Here is a 6,000-nt window from a genome sequence, read left to right as displayed (position 1 = left end):
TGTTTTAGGAAAAAGGAAATATTTGATTTAATGCAGATAATGCTTATGCAAGCTGAATTACTTTGATAAAACCCTGATCAAACTGGAAATGCAACTTGATGCAAATCATATTTTTGGAAAAAGATAAGTATACTACATTTAAATATAATTTTAATTTGATTTCAAGATATACAGCATGGTGGCACAGTGGTTAGCATTGTTGCTTTACAATGCTGGGATCCTAGGTCAAATTCTGGACCTGGAGTACTATCTGTATAGAGTTGATATATTCCCCTGTGTTTGTGTGGGTTTCCTCTGCATGCTCTGGTTTCCTCCCACAATCCAAAGACATACCGGTAGGTTAATTGGCTTGGGCAAAACTGGCCCTGGTTTGAGTGAGTGCGTGTCTGTGTCCAGTCCAAGTTGTATCTCACCTTGACCCTGTTGCTTGCCAGGATAGGCTCCGGCTCCCCTGTGATTCCATTCTTGGTAAAGTGGGTAGGAAATGGATGGACGCACGGTATGCAATAGATTTCAGAGGGTTAAACTCGAAGACCTGTCTTAGGATAACTTTTCACATTTAAAATTGAAGGGCTGCCTAACATGTTTTGGTACACACACAGAGAGGATTGGAAGTGAGGCAGTGGTAAAAGGCACCAACTCAAGTGCAATCTGAGCTCAATGATCACAGCTTCAAACCCGGGCTACGTCACTAGCCGGCTGTGGCTGATAGAACCCAAGCAACGTGCAGTTGGCCAAGTACTGCCATGGTGAGTCAGCACTCATGGCTCTCAGTGACTGCTGCAGCCTCCTGGGAACTGGTAGGCATGCGCTGCTGTTGCTAAGATAAGCGTCTACACAATTTGGTTATTCCAAATCAAGTGGCGATTCAAATTGGAGGTTCAATTTTTTTTAACGAAGCACTATTACAAACTGTGATTCCCATGCAGAGATGGAAATAAACAGTTCAGATCACTTAGACTAAGATTTTCCATCTTCCAACTTCATCTCATGCAGCATTTTGATTCTTTGCTGGAAGTCAAACAAAATCTAAATAGAACCCTCATTTGTGGCAAAGTCCTTAATACACATTAATGTAAGAAAAGTTTAAAAAAAAACACACGATTCTTTCACACCACAAAAACCATGGAAGATAGCAAAGCAGACGCATAAGAGTCTGGGGCTTGCTGTTTAAATAGTGTAGGAACAGAGTTAATTTCTTAATTAACTTGACATACAGCTAATACACAGACTCATATGTTATTCCAGGGAGGCTTCAGCTTCAGGGAGTTCTTCAGATGAGTAAATAGATCACAGAAAAAGATGTCTTTTTTTTCTTGAACATCAGATGCTTCTCAGATCCCATAACAATCCCCAAATTTGTGACAGTAATGAGGCATATCAGCAAAATTCCCCCAAATTGGATCCTAAAAAGACTACCCCGTGCCAAGCCTCAATGGGAGCCTCACTCTATCAAAGGCTCATTTTGAAGCAATTTGCAGTTTGTCAGAATTGCGTTTGAGAGGAACACAGGCAGCACACTCAGTTGGTTATATTTGCCTCTGGTGGAAATAAGGTATATGAGAGTGCTGTCACATTACCAGTGAAAAACCTAGAATATGTTCAATAAGGAAATACCATTTGAGTTACATGAACATGAGGAAATGGATAAATTATCTACTGTAGGTCAGGTCAAAAGACATATAAAGAGCATTGCTTTTTAAGGCGCTCCTCTCCTAACAATGAGGAAAAGACAAAAAAACATCAGCAAACCTTCCTTTTAGGTAATGCCATTTCATAATTGAATGTTTGCGACACTAAAAGGTGGGTGACTGAAAGGTGAAACATTCACCCAGCACTATAAATCTGAAAACACTTTTGCAGAAAGTTGAGCAGCTTTTTGGCAAAGCATTACTGCTGCCGGAGAACATGAGACATTATACAGTTCAGCATCACTTCTTAAAATCTGGTTCCTAATTGTGGAATGTTTTAAGTCATCGCTTTTGATAAGTGACAATAGAATAAATACATTTTAAAAATGACCAGAAGGAGTGTGAACGGAATGAAGGAACTACCACATTTCAAGCCCGGCAACAGGAGATGCGTCACAGAGAGGAGCAGAGGGCTCTGCCGCTGGAGTTCTAGTGACAGCATGTCCGTTATCAGCTTCCTTTAATTTCCTGCTGCTCTAATCTGCACGGTCATCCTGTGTATAATCAGATCCAGAAACAAATGAAAATAAAAGCTAGAATAAAGCATCCGTCACTGATATTTTCCTCAAGACTAGATCATTGAAAAAGGGTTACGGAAATTTAAAAAGCAGACAAAAATGAAATCTACCGAGATCGGTAATCCTTGTGATACGTGAGCAGTGATTCATGCAGGTACGCTTTCTTGGACTTGGAAACAAGAAAGTAAACCAGTACCAAAGTGCTATGATTGGGGAAAGGCTTTCATTTTTGAAGCAGATGAAATATAATACATTATATATTATAATAATATATATTATAAATGTATAATATTATCATCTATGGACAGCCTGTTGCTCCATTGTACTTTTTGGACACTCAATCTGTATATACCTATGCACATTTTGCTGTTTTTACAGTGACTATGATCATATTTTGCAAACACCTATGTATTTTTATTTAATTTTGTATTACTGTACGTATTCTAAGTTTTTGTCTATCCTGATGTCTGTTTTTTTTTTGCTCGTCTTGGGCTGCTGTAACACATCAATTTCCCTTCAGGATCAATAAAGTCTTATCTATCTATAAAAAATATCCACTAATTTGAAATGTTCATCATGAAACGGAAGGGGAGAGGCTAAAATGTATTTAATTTTCAATGTTAAAAAAACACTGATCATCAATTTCCACATTTTCATATTAGGGATTAACCATTCAGCCATCTTCTAACCGTTTCATCCAATTTAAAGTCACGGAGGAGCCAGAGCCTATCCTGGCAAGGAATGGGCACAAGGTGGGATACATTAGTTAATTGCAGATTTGGGAGGATCAATTAATACCAATACAAATGTGTGCAGGTGTGTTATTCCAAGGGTTTGGGCACGTTTCTCTGTTGGGACAATGACTGCATTCTATATATAGTGCTGGCTAAAAGATGGGAAACAGATCTCTCGCTCTTTTGTAGTCTTTCCTGCCAGAGAAAAGATGCATAATTAATAAAGAAAAGTGAGTCCCTATTTAAAATTAAAATGGTCATGTTCCATTAGAGCTAATATATGCACTTCATCGCCATCAGTGTAGGCCAGGTTAAGAAATAGATTACACACACAAAGGGAGAACATTTTCATTGTGGTTCATTCACTGACAGGCCAGGAACCTTTATCAGGCACCATTTGCGTGGATTTCTTTCAATAATCCCACATTATGTTCCATTAGACGATAAGGGAAACGGGACTGTACAGTAATTAAGCATCAAAGCACATGGTGAGCCTTTTATTAAAAACAGGCTCATTTCATAGGTAAGAACGCAATCAGATTACGCACTATTTCAAATTAACACATTGACATGCATTGACTGTGGCTGAACAGATATGAGGAGTGAAAGACAAAAGGACTGGTGTTAGTAGAGGAAATGTAAAGCAATGTGAAAGGGGAAACAGCAGTCCAAGATGTCGGCATGTCTCAAGTTAAGTTTCTTTTCATGTTTCACTCCTAAGTTTATCTTTCTTCTACATCTACTTCACCAGCGCTAAAATCAATACTTTTTACCTCAGAACTGGCATACATCACCGCATATTGCACTTAATGGGTTGTTTTTAGCCCTTGGGAGCATGTTTTTACACCGTAGTAAATCAATGTTTTTTTAGAAATGAGTATTTATAGCCTATTCCAGACATCCCAAAGTTATTACCCAAGGACTGCACCATTCAAACCTTGTCTTTGAATATTCCAAGGGGGATACAGTAGATAGACAATATATGGGAGATACTTTTAGAATATACATTTTGAATGCAATTAGAGCTGTTCCAAGGAAAATAATAATATATACTTTTGGACAAAAAATGTATACAAATGCTCAAAATGCTCATGTTTGTACTGACATTCTCCAATGCATGCTGCATATGTAAATGAGTGCTTTCATAATATTGGTTTTATATGTGAAAACCTGGATAGGAGCTTATTTTACAAAAAAGAGACAAATGTTACAAACACATTTAAAAATTCTGCAATTCCAAGGGTGATGATCAACACACCTGTAACCTATGAAACAGTAACAGGTACTGATTGAGTTAACATGCACTGTATACGTTTTGCTATGTAATGCAAATACCGATTAGTGACCTTTTCATTCAGTATTCTTACAATATCTGTGATGTGCTTATAGTACCTGCAGTTTCAGAATATCCCATTGTTTCATAGACAAAACCTCACCTTCGAGGAAGTGCAAAGAAATGTGAAGCACCCAATACAGTTCTCAAAACCCCCATCTTGGAGGGCTGCAGCTTTTCGTACCAGCACAGCTCCGAGACAAACTGAACTAATTATAGACAACTGGACACGTTTAACAGGTTTCCCAGCTCTTCAAGCACAGTTGACTGAAAGATACCTACAGTATATATATCTGGCACGAATGTGGTTTGCTGGGACTTGATCTGGGAACCTCTGCTTTAATAAGATCAATGAAGCAGCACCAGGAGTTTGTTAGTACCACTGACTGACCTCTGTCCTCACCCAATGCAGTAGAGGAAGGTTGAACACGAGTTAATGTTATCTGGCACTACACATCTGCCAACTGCATTCCATCTGGAGAACAATCTTTTCATGTCCCAGAAATAAGCATGAACTTATTTTTAAAATGACTTTTTTTAAAGTAATTTTAAAAGGAAATGTTTTTTAAATGCTACTTAAAATCACAAAAATATTGAAAGCATTTGGAGTGAACTATTTAATTGAAATTGGTATTGTATATTACAATAGTTTTTTTTTTAAAAAGCATGTGTTAAATTTATTTTTGGAGGAATGGACATTAATTCCTGTGGATTGATCACTTCTGTCTTGCATTTTTCAGCTTTGAGATGTTTAATGGATGTTCTTTTTCATATTTTAAATGAAAGTCCTGGACTTAAGAGGAGACAAGCTATTTCTCTTTTAGTAGCATTATTGCTAATTGCATGGACTGGTCCGTCAGAGGTAAGTGCAGAAAACAAAAGGACAGAATACAACATTTGGTATATCCATCCATTTGCTAACCACATCATCTAATTCAGAGTCACGACGGAGTCAGTAGCAGGATACATACTAGTTAGGACGCTAATCCATCACAGGGCACACGCACACAAACACACACCAGAGACAGTTTTCCTAGAAAACAAATTAACCTACCAGTACATCTTTGGACTGTGGGAGAAAACCTGTTACTGGACCAAGGCAGGAATGCTAACCACTGTGCCACCCACATTTGGTACATATGAAGCTCAGTTGTAGCAGTTAGAAACTTGGTACACTTAAGCACATTTTCTGTGAATCACAGTAGGTCTTCACTCCCCCTTACAGGCTGTTCCCATTCCATTAACAGCTACCCAGCAGGTTCTCATCTCATTAAACCTCTGCTCCTAGCCTTCTCCTTGGGACCACTTTGAGGAAACTGTGTATAAACCTTTTTCACTGAAACAACCACAGTTTATTTTCACATTTCTTAAATATATCAGTTCACAATCTTTAAGAGGGTCTTTGAAAACTCTTGGTATTCCACTAAAAACAAATTCTACAGAAATCCTATGATCATAGTGTTTCTGGAAAAAGAATGCAGCATTTTAGAAAAGATTTCTCAGTCTGTCTATTAATATGCTCTATTCTAAGCTGGGATATTAATAATGATTAGTTGCAACTAATTCCTCACAATACAAAACAATTTGACTCGGTAAACATGAAACTATGTAATAATAATCATTTAAGTAAATATATATTGGTCATAAATTATTGTGACTTGTACTAAAAACTGTTACTTTTCAACAGTTTAAGCTGGAGAAAAGCCTGGGAAAAGAGAACACTA

Source organism: Atractosteus spatula, chromosome 7 (assembly GCF_055471065.1).
Source record: "Atractosteus spatula isolate fAtrSpa1 chromosome 7, fAtrSpa1.hap1, whole genome shotgun sequence".
In the NCBI taxonomy this organism is placed as follows: domain Eukaryota; kingdom Metazoa; phylum Chordata; class Actinopteri; order Semionotiformes; family Lepisosteidae; genus Atractosteus; species Atractosteus spatula.
This window is presented reverse-complemented; position numbering follows the sequence as displayed.